At 42.9% G+C, this 16655-nt stretch overlaps 1 long non-coding RNA gene across 1 annotated transcript in view; it reads right to left on the bottom strand.

The window, feature by feature from the left end:
- Nucleotides 1-6077: 6077 nt before the first annotated feature.
- LOC144587687 (uncharacterized) overlaps nucleotides 6078-16655 on the bottom strand; it is a 33519-nt gene continuing 22941 nt past the window's right edge. The window contains exon 2 of the long non-coding RNA XR_013542850.1: nucleotides 6078-10397. This is a non-coding gene — a long non-coding RNA (uncharacterized LOC144587687). The remainder of the gene's footprint in view (nucleotides 10398-16655) is intronic.

The raw sequence follows: 16655 nt of genomic DNA, 5'->3' as shown, positions 1-16655 counted from the left end.
ACTTGTGTTCAGACCATGCCACCCTCATTTTGCTGGGAAGCTCACCAGGTAATTTTCAGCCAGTCACACACTGTCAGCCTGAACTTTAATCTCACATGGTCATGGTGAGGGTACAGTGGAGAGCAGGAAAGCTTTGTGGTTTTTGGAGAAAAGTGTGAAAAAACTGATAGAAGTGCATATATTTATTTTTAACCAAATCACTTCCAAGCTCTGTGGGGAAGCTGTTTTAGCTTTTGGAAAGCAGTTAATGTGCACCGGACTTATATTGTGGCAAATATTCTACCACTCAACCAGAAGTCTTGTTTAATTTAACAGGACAGGCATGCACAGGATTGCACTGGTACTGCTGAATATATACTGCTGTGCAGGTCTATTCAGAAGGGAGTCTTTCAACTGGACGTATACCTTTGGCCCCTGACTGGGAGAGGGAATTCCTTAACAGCTGAAAGCATCTAAGTGCATAGCAGAGTGTATCTTATCTCACACAATTAACACATTAGTTTTCTTTGTTTCATGATTTAAGCACAGAAGGCCTTTGAATCCTGATTTCTCCAATAGGAAAGACTGCCTGAATCAGAGCTGTCCAACAGTTATGGGTTTTCACCTCCAAACATGAGGTTTTTTTTATCATGCCTCCTTCTGTCATAAGGTTCATTAGGAACGAGAAAAGAGTCTATGGTTAGTGGTCTTCATTGGTTATTGTATTTCATACAGAATCCTCAGTGTGTTTGGATCATAGCTGGGAAATAATTAATTATAACTTTTAAGTACTTAGCCTGCAATGAGTTTTGATTAATGAGTATTATGAAGTGTACTTACAAAGTTACAGTTAAAGTAATCCAACAAGTAGTTAGGTTTATCTAATATGTTTTCTTGTAACTTTCATAAATTGCTTTTCCACAATATTATAAAGCGTTTTACAGCCATTTTGACAATAACTTTTCAGATGCAGTGCCATTTTCTTAAATGGCAAGGGAAGTGCATTTTGGGGCTTCTTGGTTGTTTTGTTAGTATTTACAAAGTGCAGTATTAGAATTGGCCACAAGAGAACATTTTCCTTTATTTTTCTGTATCAGCAACTAGTATCTCAACAAAGTATTTGTATGACTGTGACTGTAACAATACTCATGTGCTGTCAAGTCAATTCTGACTTCAGGGTTCTCAAGGTAGATAATACTCAGAGGTGGTTTACCATGCCCTTCTTCCAGGGGACACCCTGGGACTGTGCAGCTGGCTCAAGGCCACACAGGCTGGCTCTACTCACAGAAGGCCCAGTGGGGAATTGAACTCCCAACCTCTGGCTTTTCAGCCAGATATCTAAACCACTGAGCTATCCAGCTTGACTGGGATAACCATAGGAATGAGTAATGCTATTGGTTCATTAAAAACAAACAAATACTCATAACGTTCTAAGCTCTGGTCGGAATTGGAATAATGAATTACAGCCTGTGATAAGAGGACCAAGCATTTTTGCGTGTGTCTCTCTGTGTGTGCTTCTTCACGTATGGCTGTGTTTCTGTATAAATCCATTTGCTGTGTGACATCTTAGTTCTGAAAAATCTAAATATATGGTTCGTAAATAGAAAGGACGGGAAGCTTGCTGTGGACATCAGAAATGCATTCCCAACCATTATTTACTTTTGGTGTTGGTAAAAGCAGCCCTAATTCCATTGAGCTCACCCAGAAAGGGAGCAACTGGGAGATGAACTTCTCTTAATGACAGCCCCTGTTACTGTAATGGTTCTCAGATCCTTTGTCTCCTCATTTACCATGCCAAGCCGCCACAGAAATGAGTTCACTTGGAAGGTAAGTCAATAGCTCTGAAGCTTCCAACCCTTATCAGCAGGGCTGAGAACGTTATCTGTATTTGCACTGCCGGTCAGCTGCAAAGGCTTTGTACAATCCAGCCATAACACTTATCTGGAGGCTGGCATTTCATATGAACGGTAGAAATATCACTGTTTGCCCTGTCCCAGAGAGCTGAAATTAATATGAACAAAACTTCCATGGGAATTCTCTGGGACCAACTGTTTCTGACACAGAGTGATAGCATTTTTGCCATTATTGTCTCGAAAATGTGCTAGCCTGGGAAAAGTGTTCCACATAGGTCTCTCCCTCATCTAGCCAAGAGAGCCATGTTGTGTGCATAGGAAGTCTGTTTCCAGCCTTCTATCATTCCGAGGTTGGTAAAATGAGTACCCAACTTGCTGGGGGGGGGGGCAGTGTGTAGCCTGCATAATTAACTTTTAAACCACACTGAGAGTACTTTAAGCACTATGGAATGGCCTATGAGCAACACACTTTTCCCCCATGTGCACATCTTCCACAGAATTGGCCAGATGGCGAATTATGTACCTAATAGAGATGTGAAGAAAACTGGCTAAATGTCCTATATTCTTTCACTTGACAAAACACAGATTTTTTTTTCAAACACCTCCATGTTGTTCACTTCTAATCTAGAGTCAGACAAGCTGTCCCCAATTTTGCATGACCAATATTTATGCAAAGTTTCTTAAGAAGCAACACATACTCACTTGAGCACGTGAACACACACACACACACATAGATCAAGCACAGAAGGACCGAGTGATTTGTTGAGAAAGATGCAAACAACTCATTCAATGCTTCACATTGATAAATGTCCATGAAATAAAGTTGTTGTAGTTTCACACAAATTTATACAAATCACGCAATTTTGCACAAAAAGGGGCAATTTGCTCAAAACATGATTATCATGTTCCAAGTTCCTAAATATTCCTTGCCAACCTGACTGGTGAGGAGAACGATGGAGAAATGCTTCACCCACACTTCCAAGGGCGAAACACACACGGATTCACAACCCTTGTACCTAAACAGGGACCTTCGGTGTTGCTTCACAACTCAATCTGCAGCAAGTTTATTTCATAGCCATAGATAATATTACCAGCTTACAAATACTCTGCTGAAGAAGTCTGAAACAAAGCTTCAGTATGACTGTGACATGGTCTAAACTGTCATGTCACAAGGCAGGTCATGCTTTAGCTAAGCAGGCTTTTCTGCCTTCAGTGACTTGGATGGGAGGCTGGGTTTTTTTAAAAAAAAAAATCAAAAGTAAATCACAAATCATTACTAACATGATGAATTTATCTGATGACGTAACATCTTGCTGTTGACAGCATAATTTAATTTTAATGCGTTAGGAATGCTCAGCTCTGCCCTTCCCGCCCCAACTACAATTGCTACGGAAGCCCAACCCCTTCTTCTGATCATTCAGTGTGAGCTCTCCTGCTTTTTCACCTAGAAATACAAAAACAAATTTGCAAAAGGAGTCTGGGATAGCGTACAAAGCTGAACTTTGACCTCCTCTGCCTGACTTAATTAACCAGCTGCAGTTGTAGGGCACATAAACAGTCAGTTTAGTTCCATTTCCCCTCAACTTTTCTGATTGAATTTGACATGGATTTCAGGAACTGCAAAAAGCCAGGCTTTTTACAGGGCATGAGGGAATTGTTTCTATTTTCTCCTGATTCCTCCTCCTTTCTCTCTCTCTCTCTCTCTCTTTTCGCATACATTTTTGAAAGGAACTAGTAAATTGATCAAAAACTGCCCAAGGGGAATAGCAGTGGTTTTCATTTTGGCAGTAATTAACTGATAATCATTTTAGAGCCCAGTTCTTTTTGACAGATGACTCCTGTAGCATGTTCTTCAGTGTATTAAGAGATGTAAGGGGATACACTCAATGTAATGGTCAGTGTATTTTCTTAGGTCACCAATGTAAATTGAAAATTATGGAAGTTTAGATGGAAAAACTTCGCCCCAAATCACCTCATTTTTACAATCTACCTGTTAAATCATGATGTGGAAGACTAATGGATACCAGCTGTCTACGATCCAAGCCATGAGGTGTTATACTTCACCCATCACTGTGAGATGAGGCACATCCCCTTTTAGTCCCTAGGCTGCCCATGCTAATAGAACAGCCTTATCTGTGACAATTTTATACAGGTAAGTCAATTGGATTGAGGGAGGCATCCTTGCATTCATCATTCTTTGACATTTCACCTTTCTGCTGAAATGATAAATGTGGCAAATAACATGATTCTAAAAATCCACCCATTAAAAAAAAATGTAAACATCAACCTTAACTTAGTAAACTTGCACAAGGAACCTCTTGGCACAGTGGTTAAACTTCAGTACTGCAGTCAAGACTCTGCTCCAGAGCTCAGCTAGATCCCAATGAGCTCAGGTAGCTGGCTTGAGGTTGAGTCAGCCTTCCATCCTTCTGAGGTCAGTGAACTGAGTATCCAGCTTAATGGTGGAGGGGCAATGTGTAGCCTGCATAATTACATTATAAATTACCCAGAAAGTGCTTTAAGCGTTATGGGGTAGTGTATAAGCAGCAGACTTCGCTTTGCTTTACATTAAAACACAGTAACAAGCAATCTGGCCTTTGGCACAGTAACAATGAAATAAGCTCAAGAGGCAGCATGCCAAAAATCATATTGGGAAAAGATTTCTGGGGAAAGCAAGCAGATTATGGGGCCAAACAGACTTCCTTTGAAGGAGCATTGACTTGATGTTGTTGCCGCCAAGTGATGACCAGGATTGCTGAATTCCTTGTACACTTAATCTGGTTGCTGATTTATACTTGGGCTACTTAAAAAAAAAAAACAGTGAAATGGTGATGAGGGCTGATCTTGCATTGGAGAAAGGCAGGAAGCAGAGGACAAGGTAATTGCAGATGGTTCAAAATCTCTTACATGTCTACGATCATGATGTTATGGCAGTGTGAGCACCCCAAGCAGCCTCTTCCATCATGACACCAAGAACAGTTGCAGAAACAAGCTCTTTTGTTGAGCAACAGAATGTTTGAAGAGCCGACAGAGCCATTAACAGAAAGCAAGTAACTTTGGGTGCCAGGGAGTTAGCTTCACTCCCTTGGACCTCAGGGCATTGCCCCATGCATAGTTTTTACTGGAGGTGTGAGACCCCACCTCCTCCATCAGGCCAAGAGCCTCTTGCAAGTGGGCCAGGCTCCTGCCTCTGCCCCTACACTTGGTCCCTGCTGGTGGTTGCCAGCCCATAGGTGCAGTAATCCTCATGAGCAGCCCATCCGAACACCATGTGGACTTCGCTTGCCTCTCCAACATAGTGGAGCAGAGGGCAGGGAGGAGCAGGACGCGGAACCTCTCAGGGCTCCAGGGAAGGATCGTTGTAAGGTTTCTCTGATGGAGCTGCGTGCCCTCATGTTTCTTTTGACAGTGGACTTGATGCTGGTTCTCAAGCCTTCTGGCCTCTTGGCACCTTCCCTGGTCATGCTGGACCTTCCTCTGGTGGCACCAGCAGCTTCACCCAATCTCCAGTCTCGGGATCATGCCTGCGGGCCATCTCCCAGACAGCCATTGATTTGAGAGGTGGCAGCAGCATCTCCTGAGCCTCTCACACCTCCCAATCCACCGTGTTGGCCAACAGTCCCCCCCCCCCCCACATCAGTCTACCTCCCATTCCTCCATAAACCCAAGCCTCACCATGGGCACTCCTGCAGCTTCAAGGAACCAGCCATACCATACCAGATGGTCATGCCCATGACACCGTGCCTGCCCTAAGCTCACATGGTGCTCTTTGGTGTGGTGCAGGATGCTGCCCCAATGACATGACTCTACTTAGATTCAGCTACCCATGCAGTGCCATCTTGTCTTTCTTCACCTTGGACAGCAACATGTCAAGGCATAGCACTGCCTCTGGTCCTCCTGCCCCTGCTTCCTGGCTGGCTTCACGATTCCCTGTTTACTTTTTATTCCTGATGGCTGCATCTTATTTGGCTCCCAGTTCATCTTAGACTGCTGCCTGCCCTGACAACGGGTCATCCTGAATCCTGAACATTGGGCAGGTGTGGAGAACGTGTATCTACCCAGCAAGCTGTAGTGAAGGATGGTCGCAGATGTGCTTGAAGAACAGCTGTAGGCCCACCTCAGTCTAAGGCTGAACCAAAGCCTTAAAGCAAGCTGCAGATTTCAAACACCAGCACCTATCTTGCACATTTTTACAGGTGATGTCACAGTTAATTAAGCCACAACCAACCTCCGACAATCCTCCAGTCACCCTTTGCGGTTCTCATTAATCATGAGGCTCTATAATGAGGCTACCTCCTGTGGCTGCTTCAGAGCGGTGCTCTTGGGAACGTGATGCTGAACTACAAATCTGACCTTGGTTTGAAAGCTGCTTGAGTTAGAGCCAAGGCAAAAAGGCACTCACTGTATCAAATGTTTCTTTGGGCCACAGTCAGCATTAGAGAAAGAACAGACCTCCCCCCCCCCCCGTGTCTTCTTCCCCAACTGAATAGACAGCATTATGTCTAAAGTAGGATAAAACTGTGGACAAAATCATTATGAAGATGAAGTCCATTCTTCTTGTTGTCATTATTACAAGATCTAGAGCAGTGATGGAGGACCTTTCATCTTCCAGATTTGGGACTAGAGGACCCAGACGCTCGTACATTAGCCATGCTGGATGGAGCTTCTGGGAGATGAGTCCAAAACCTTGGGAGCACCAAATATTCTCCATTCCTGATCTAGAGCCTGCTTTCCAGATTCATCCCAGTTGTGGAACTCCCTCTACATGAAGGCTTGGGAGATGTTTTCTTCCAGCCTTTCAAAGGCGAAGCTTCAATTCCTTCAGCGTCTACAGCCCCTATTGTCTGGGCCTGAGCCTAGTGACTTCAACAACCATTGCCTCAAGGGTTAATTCTTTTGTTTATTTCTTTTACATGATTTGTTGTTGTTTAGTCATTAAGTCGTCTCTGACTCTTCGTGACCCCATGGACCAGAGCACGCCAGGCCCTCCTGTCTTCCACTGCCTCCCAGAGTTGGGTCAAATTCATGTTGGTGGCTTCAGTGACACTGTCCAACCATCTCGTCCTCTGTCGTCCCCTTCTCCTCTTGCCCTCACACTTTCCCAACATCAGGGTCTTTTCCAAGGTGTCTTCTCATGAGATTTTACATGCTACCTTTCTGAAAAAGCCCTTGTGGTGGTCTGTGATTTCCAAAAGCTGAACAGCTTGCTTGCAGCTGTTGAGAGCGTACGTGGCTGGTCCTGCCGTTAAGCAGAGTGAGGTGACTGCCTTAGGCAACAGCTTTTAAATATGTCATAACATTTTAATGTTATTGAATTTGTTATGATTGTATTTTTCCCCCCTGCCAGGGGAAATGAGAGATATTTGTAAGACTTTGTTTTCCAAACCTTGACATTAGAAATCGGGATGGACATCGTTTTGCTGCTTTGCCTCAGGCAGGGGAATGTTTCAGGCCAGCACTGATGGTATAAAGTCTCTGGCGTGGAAGCATCTCTGATTCACAAGAGGTGGCTCTGTGTCAGCAAGCTGTTTAATAGGGCTGGATAGGCCTTGATTGGCCTTTAGATCAATGGTCTGTCACGAAAAATGCCCTCGACCCACACAAAGCGTTGATGTATGAATGACACCAGCTTACAGTTACTCAGGCAGAGGCTTTTTCCGTTTGTCATTCAAAATGAAAGTAACATTTGATTATATGAATTAAAGCTTGATCAACATGAACATTTGGAACTGAGGGTAATTGGACTCCGATGCCACAGCTGCTAAGCAAAATGCTGGTGGCAGCCGCATCCATTCTGAAAATTAATCTAGACATTTTACTTTATTTTTCTTTGTAAGGGTAAAAGAGGGCTTGGAAAAAGCCCTTGCAGCCTTCCACTGAATGAAATATGAACCATTTAGGTGTATTTTCCGTCTCAAGCGCTGTGGTCAAGAGATGGGCAATTATCAAGATATGTGCCGAGCAAAGTAACAGCCCAGTGTATCACAAGCTGAATTATATCCCCCTCCAGGACATAACTAAAGTTATGTGGACAAAGTTGAACAAACTATCTTTTTATGGAATAATAGACTGGGTCGTAAAACTAGAAGCATGCTGGCATCTTTGGGTGCCTTGGGGGTTTTTCCCTCCAAACTTCCACGTATTGTCTCAGATCAAATAATGAGAAACCAGCATTGAACGTTTTGATCCTGTCTTTGGCTCTTCCACTGCGGCTGTTCTTCACTTCTCCCACAACAATCCAAATCCCTGGAGCATTTCCACTTTGCAGGCAGAATTCTAATGTGCTCTGCAACAAACAATTAAGATGTTTTCACTGTTGCAGTTCATTCAGCCCAAGACAAAACAGATGCCTCAATGGAACAATCTATGAGTACAGAGCTGTTTGGGACTAATTTCATCTCCATCAAATTAGCTGTTCCTGGAAACTTGAGAACACATGAAGAGTCAGGTTGGGGTAGATCATGCGTTCATTCTGTCCAGGCCCCTGGCTTCTCACAAGGCACACCGTAAAGTCTGCATGTCTAGGGCAATGCTTCCCAACCTTGGGTAACGCAGGTGTTCTTAGACTGCAGTTCTCAGAAGCCTTCACCACCAACTCTGGTGGCCAAGATTTTTGGGAGTTGCAGCCCAAGAACACCTGGGTTACCCAAGGTTGGGAACCACCAGTCTAGGGGATGGGCTGAAGTGTCAGGGAACTGCCATGCTTCTCTGGGTCTCTAGGTGCAAGACAAAATGGAGAGTGAGTAGTCCTGGAGGAGGAGGAAGTACCTTGAGTTGGCTTTTAAAACCTAACTGCTTCACTCTACCCATCTCCAGCTGTCTCTGCACAAAGGTGTTTGTATGTGTCTTGTTCTTGCACAATGCTGGTATGCCAAAAGCCAGGAGCTAGAGTAGGAGACTGGGGTGAAATCAGGTATTCACATACATTCACATAGACCCGTCATGCACTTTAGGGCTTGGTAGAGAGTGGGATGTCTTGTGTCTGTTTCTATAGCTGGGGACCAGTTCTAACCCTCTCCAGATGCTTGCACGCTCTGCCCCATCACAAGGGCTTTCCCTTGGTTTCAGGTTTCATCATTCAAATCTCAGAGAACAGGATGCAGCTGACCTGACCATCCTAGGTGTCTCTGAAACATGTTCATCCCGAAGGTGTTGAGGCCAGCTCAATGATACTCCAAATGATGACACTTTTCAAGTACCTGAAGGGCAGTCCTACAGAGAGGCAGCATCTGTTCTCAAACATCCCAGAGCACTGGACGCTAAATGATGGGCTCAAGCTAGAGGAAGCCAAATTTAGGCTGAATATCAGGAAAATCTTCTCAACTGTTAGAGCAGTATGACAATGGGACCAATTACCTTGAACACTGAAGGCATTCAAGAGAAAATTGGACAACCTTGTGTCAGATCTGCTTTGACCTGGATTCCTGCATCAAGCAGGGGGTGGACTGGATGGCTTTATAACACCTTCCAACTCAGCTATTCTATGATTCTGTTAAAAGCCCCTTTATGGGACTACAGTAAAGATCACAAGAGGTAAAAGGTAAAACATGCCATGGACAACTAAAATCAGCATACTGTACCTGCAAGCTCTGTGATGGATAGCAAATGTATGCCTTTCTTTGATAGCTCTTTAGGCTAGGGATCTCTATTTCCTAGAGATGGCCTGTTCCTATGCCCCAGCCAACCACATGTCAGATGTTGGCTGGGAACATAGAATGAATTGCTCTTATTGTCTTAGTGAGCAGGCAGGTTCTGATGGAAAGTATTGTGAAGAGCAGAATTTTTAAAAAAGAGAGGAGATGCAACACTCCTTTATTTACAATTCAAAGCAGGAAATGTCTCTGTTCAAGCCCTCTTTCATCCACAAAGGGGGGGGGGGGAGGCTGCATCCTTCCAGCTATTTCCTTCTGAGCAATGTATTCCTTTTGTTTTTGCTAGCAGCAGCGGCTGTTACTGCCGATTTTTCAATATATATATTTTTAAAAATTAGAGTACAAGCATAGTGGCCATAAAGTGGCTGCAGCTCCCAGAAATCCAATGCCTTTGTAAAGGAAACAAATTGACAGCAACATTTACACAGGCTAAAACTATAAGGAATGAAGCAATTCATTATTGGTACAAAAGAAAACAACTCTACTGCAAGGGGGAGATAAACTGGAAATAAACCACTGGCCAGGAAAATGAGTTGATCTTGGCCATGCATCATGTGCTTGGAAATTTAAGAAACAATCTTTAAAAATGGCCAGATGTACTTTTGCCAGATGTGATCAAGCCCCGAGAGACAGGCTAGCTGAATCTGAATCTAGGTAAAATCTAGTAAGGCCTATGGGCCTGAAAAAGCATAGGAGACCTTCAACATCCCTCCTCCCCTCTTCATTGACATTTATGTTCACTGATGTTTTCAGGGCCTTTCCAGCTGTATGCCTTGTTGCCTTCTGGACGTCTACCTTGTTAGTATCTTCTTGCATAGATGAAATGGATGGGGGAAATGACAGATTAATAGATCCAGGAAGATGAATGTCTTGGCTGCAATACATTTGATGTGGAGTGGGGCAGCGTCCAAGCCTGCAAAGCAAGAAAGCAATGTGCTACATTAGTCAAAGCACGATATAATGAGGACCATCAGCCTACAGGCGAATAAGTAAAGGACAGATATTGAACATGATGAAGAGTAAAAGACAGGAGGATGGGGCCTGTGTCTTGCCCCTGTGAATTATGGGCATTGGAAATGTCAAAATAACCTTGGCTCTTTGGGAATGATTGATGGGGAGGATGTCAATGGCATCAACAGATTTGTCAGAGGAAATTATGAGAATAAATTAAGATTGATACAGGTATCAAATAAGCCATCAAGTTCCATAGTATTTAGCACAAGAAATGACAGCTGCTAAATGGAAATGGCAAAGCGTTCTGAGGCCTTGCTTCAACCAAATTACAGGAATGTGGTTTTTGCAAAAATTAAAATGACATGAAGCGTGTTTTTTTTTTCATTGTGACGCAAATAAATAAATAAATGGCACTGGTGTTGCTAAGTGTAGGAACAGAGAGCTATATATAGTTGGGAAATATTAATTAGACACTCCCTGGCTGGGCAGTAATAAGTCTCAGCTGAGGTAATGTAATTAATAACATTTCATAGGAATGGTACTAAATTTTGATGAAGCCGTAGTAATGATGTTCAAATATTCTTCACAGTCCTGTGTTTGCCTCTTTAAGGGACCATTTGCCCTGCTTATAGGAAAATTAACAGTTCCATTTCGGTATGAAAACTTTGAAACAGACCAGATAAACCCTGTACATGTTAAGAGCAGGGGAGTTTGCTCTAAGTTTTGTGGGTGTAGGATTGCAACCTAAAAGCCATGCAGTCCTGAGTATTTAGCTGTGGGATGCAATATATTTATATTTCCTTCTACTGATTGGGGTTTATTCTATATAAAAAAGGCCTGGCATTTAAAATGATTGCTTTAACCCCTGCCTCAGTAAAGTTGTTGAGAATGAAGGATTTTCATTCCAGCTGGCCACCACAAAAGAAATCCTGCTGAGATGTATAAATGAGGAAGATCTGAAATGTCTATTTAGAACTGGAGTGGGAAAGGTAGAACACACAACCCATCACCCCATGGATTCCACTGCCATGAACAGGAGAGTAAGAATAGTCGTGGAGGTCAATGGGGCTATTGTTCCTGTCTTCCTTTCTGCCAGTGGCCCTCAGATATGCTCACATGGGGGGGGTATGCACACAGCCATGTACCAGCCATTTCTCTCCACGGAGAGACAAAGCATTCATGTCCATTCATCTGAAGAAGCCTTTCTCCCTACTTAGCAGAGGCTGGAAACTCTGATATCAGTGAGGCAGTGATTCTGCTCTGGGCCCTAAGCTGATGTTTACAGGGGCTCAGTCCTGTACCCCACCCAACCCCCAATATGGTCAGCATTTTGAATAGCCCTTTTAAGGTTCACGATCAAGGCCAGAGCAAATTTCCTGCCTCATCAGTTGGATTTGTGGATTCACATTGCCTTACATTACTGGAGGAAGGCACACAGTACCTATGGTAGGTGTGTACCCAATTAAGCTCACAGGTCATCATCACATTAACAGCCAGCTCTGTAAAGAAGCAATCCCATCTAGCCTGACCCTGAGTTGACCGAAGGTTTGATGGTGTGCAACATGTTTAAGCTGCATCTCAACAAAAGCACTAGAATTCATAATCATGAAATGAGAATGGAGTTTAATGAAGAAGTGAACTACATGGTGCTGGTGAAAAACAGAAATCTGCCTAGCGTCGGTACCTCAGATCTCTTTAGATATGAAGTTATGGTTGGTTCAGCAAAAATGGATGCTTCAGACATTGTGGCTAAATTCAGTTGTTACTTTATCCTGCATTCTCCACATAGATAGAGAGGAGCAAATAACGTTCTTATTTGTTTCTCTTCACAAGCAGGGACAGTTCTGAAGAAGAGAAGAGTCTTCCTCCTGGGAACGGTCTACACACAATTAAGATTTTTTTTCCTTGCTCATATGTATTTCCTATACAAATACAGGAATCTCCAGACTCATCTCTGCTCATATGGAAGATTTAAGCTTACATCCAATGCTATATATTTTACCAAGAGAACGCAGTATTACTTCTTCTTCTTCTTCTTCTTCTTCTTCTTCTTCTTCTTCTTCTTCTTCTTCTTCTTCTTCTTCTTCTTCTTCTTCTTCCTTTTCTCTCTCTTTTTCAGACTATAAATCCAAGAATTGGGAGAATTTGGGGGATTTTTGTCAAAAACTATGTTTTCCAAGCTGTGTGTTTGCTAGAGTCAATCTTTTTAATTATTTATTGGGGGGGGGGATCTTGCATTTTTATGGAAATGTCAGTCATGCAACCAGGTAACTTTAGAACCTAGGTGTAATCATCCTCTGTCCATAGGCAGCTTGTGACAGATGCAGGGGGTACCTAACCCCCCAAATGACAAGAGCTCAGACCATAAGCTGCTGCTGTTAATACACCTTCCGTCTGTTTTCTAATGTGGAAAACACAGTAAAAGTTTTCCTCCTTCCCCCTGCCATTTCATATTTTATGGATACTTTTACATCTCCTGATATGTTAAAGGAAAAGCAATAAAACACAAAAAATGCCAATCTTGGTTTAATGAGCAAGTTCACATTTTATACTCATTTAAATCCCACTACCAGCATAATTACAGCAATGAAATAGAGCTTTCTTCTGTTGTTCAGTGGATTTCCTTGAAAGCAAGTGCCGTTTTTCTGTACAAAATGTTAGCATATTTTGAAGCAGCCATTCTGAACAAGGGCCATATGGCCCCCTGGAGGGCCCTTGCACATTGGAGGGGCCCACAGACTGGAAACAACTTGTCATACATCACCTTGCAAGATTCGTTACACAACTGAAACAATCCTAATTCAGCCTATATTTCTCTCATATTGTGTTTATGGCCGTGGCCAAGGAACGTTTGAGAATGGCTGGTTTAAAGGAAGCATTTCACAGTTTATTTAAACAATAACATAATAGGCTTCTCTATGCATACATTGATCACATCATGATTCTATTTTTTAAAAAAAAAAACAAGAAAGAAAGACCTCATCCATATTGAGCATTTGCTGAGCCATGTTGGCCAGTGCTGTTTGAATCACCCCACATGATGCAAGCCTGAGACTAGTCCAAACGTAATCTTTCTTTTCTGGTTTCCAGCTTTTGTGTTTTGTTTTTTACAGTTTTTGCGTTTCATTATTCACCTTTGCACCGGTGCACAATTTGCTCACATGGACTTAGTTGTTCTGTGCTGTTTGTGGGTGGGTGTGGTGAGGTGATGTTTCTTTGTGGGTCTGTTTCCACGAGTCACCATTCCCATCTGTTTTGTTTGCATACAATGATCCTTCTCTTGTTTCCATTTTCCATCTCCCTTTTTGCAATTGCTTGCAGAAATGGGAATAAATTTGGAAGCAGCAACATTTCCCTGGTCAAAGTAAGTAATGCCTTATACAGCGCTAGTACTGTATATAAGTGATTAAAACAGATCATGAGCAGGAGGAGGATAAACTGGGTAGAAATAAAGCACCAAAGATAGGCAAGTGGGGAGAACAATAAAAGTGTGGGATGAAACTTTGCGGGGGCAATTGAAGACCTCTGTGGACAAGGGGTATTTGTACATCCAGAAACACTTGTCTTCACACTTTGAAAGCAAGTATCACTGTGATCAATTCAAAATAGATAGAACTATTGCAAGCCATAGGGACTGAATCTGTCAAAATCCTAACAAGAATATGCCAATAAATATAGGAAAACAAAAAAAAGGGCTCACAGACTAGAAATGCTCAATATATATTCCAGTTCCTAAGAAAGGAGATGACAAAGAGCGCAGTAACTACAAGACCATTGTTTTAATTTCCCATATAAGCAAAGTGATGCTCAAGGTGTTGCAGCAAAGGCCTTTACCTTATATAGAACAAGAAGTGCCTGATGTTCAAGCTGGATTTTGAAAAGGAAGAGGCACTCGAGATCACACTGGAAATATCCACAGGGTACTGGGGCACACCAAGGAGTTTCAGAACAACATCAATCTGTGCTTTATAGACTACAGCAAAGCCTTTGACTGTGTAGATCACGATAAATGATGGGTTGTTCTGAAAGAAATTGGTGTGCCTCAGCACTTGATTGTCCTGATGCATAATTTGTATTGTGGTGAATAAACTATCATTAGGATAGAATCGATTCTTTATTTGCAGTCCTTAGACCTATCAAACAGAGAAATGGACAGCCCAGATCCACACAGTCTCTGCAATACATAAAAACATCAAACACAGATATAAAACAAACAGGTATACAAGCAATTCAAAACCCTCCATACCACCAGAGTCAAATATGGGGAAATTTCTGAAACTTGAGAATCGCCAGACAGAACCCAGCTGCCTTGTATGATATCTTACTATGCCTGTCCGAGAGGAGATACTCATGTCTAGTTTTCTCTTATCAGCCAGGGATGTTTTCAATCAATGGGGTTATAATCTGATTTCATGCTACTGCATAATACGAGCACTGGAAAAACATATGGTCCATGGACTCAACCTTGCCAAGAGAGCAAGAACACAGCCTCTTAGCAAGTGGGACATTCTTGTACTTCCCTTCAAGCATAGCAGAGGGGAGGGCAGCAAACCTTGCCAGAGTAAAAGCTCTCCTAAACCTCATTAGGCTAGAATATGGAAAGAGAGAATGGTTTCCTATAGGCAACGGAGTCGGACAAGGGTGCATTTTATCCCCTTACGGTACATAACAACCACAGTTTATCCCCTTACGGTACATAACAACCACAGTTTGAAACAGTTCAGATCAGCAAGAAAAACCCAAGGAATGCCTGGAGCAACACTGTTGTGTGGATAGACTGCAACTTGAGTATCTAGTGAGCATGCTTATCTCATCCCAGATGATATTCTTGCAGGTGCTCTCCCCACCCTCCCCAGATCACATAATTTTGGTTTAAGGATGTTTACTCTCTTTGGGATACAAAAGATCCTAAGAAAAGGATGTGGTTAACTGCATGCCTGCAACACGAAGTGGCTTCCAGTTGGGGCCATTGTTCCCCATATACAACAGTACAGGTCACTATATTCTAACTAGTGTCACGTAAAAGTACATTCCAATAGCAAAAGTCCTCAAAATGTGGTAAACGAGAACTATTTTACTTGGCAAAGGTACTTTCTTGGACTACAATGCCTGAATTGTCCTGGGATGGGAGCTATAATCCTAAAAAGTAACTTTGCCAAGCACTGCTCTTTCTGATAGAATACTCTGCCATCAACCAGAATGATTTTTTAAATTATTTTTGGCAGCCACTGAATATAATTTGTGAAATGAATGTCACCAAAAGACGTGTTCCCTATTATTTTTGCCAACATTTCTAATTAAAAATAGTGAGTCATATTTGATGTAAATGTGCTCCTTAGTACATAATTTTACTGACACTGGGCATGATGAAAAGGAAAAGAAGCCCATTAAATGGAAAGTTAAAACTATAATTCTCCTGCCTGCTGTCTAAATCCCAAATGAATTATCATATCTCTTCAAGTCACAGGGCATGGAAAACGGCAGGTTTCAAAGCTGCTGGCTTGCCGTAGCTCTTTGATACTTTTGGATTCTGTTACTGGGGGAACTGGATTTGTTCTTTAACACCTTTGCCTCCAGTGGTAAATACAGTGGTACCTTGACTTACAAATTTAATCCGTATTGGAACGGCGTTTGTAAGTCAAAATGTTTGTAGTGAAAGTACCATTTCCAATTGAAATGCACGGGAATGGGATTAATCCGTTTTAGCATTTCAAAAAAATACCAAAAATAAAAATAAACAGAGCAAGTCCCATGCTGGGACTGCAGAACAGACAAACACACACAGAGACACACACAAATCCAAAAACAAAACAACACAGCATAGCACAAAAACATAACCCCCCAGTCCTAACCCACCCTCCAAAACCCACCCAGAACAGGTGTTTTTAAAAAAGGAATTAGCAGTCCGAGGCCTCCGAAGCCTCCCAGCACTCCGCTGCCTCTGCCGCGGCCAGAGGTGAGCGGCCAAGCGCCCAGCCAGCTCAAGCTCTCCTGGCACTCCGCTGCTGGGGGCGAGTGGTCGAGGGTGAGTGGCCAAGCGCACAGCTAGCTCAAGCCTCCCAGGGCTGGGTGACTGCTGCCTCCGATTGTGGTGGCGGGGGACCCCCAGGAGGTCTCCCAGGGCTTTCCCGCCACCATTGGAGACCTCCTGGGGGTCCGATCGCGGTGGTTGGGGAGCAATTTTAAATTTACCGCCCTTTTCCGCTGCCGCGATTGG

The sequence above is a fragment of the Pogona vitticeps genome, chromosome 1, assembly GCF_051106095.1.
Source record: "Pogona vitticeps strain Pit_001003342236 chromosome 1, PviZW2.1, whole genome shotgun sequence".
Taxonomy (NCBI): domain Eukaryota; kingdom Metazoa; phylum Chordata; class Lepidosauria; order Squamata; family Agamidae; genus Pogona; species Pogona vitticeps.
The sequence above is the reverse complement of the archived record's forward strand: the minus strand, read 5'-3'. Positions and strand labels throughout refer to the sequence as shown.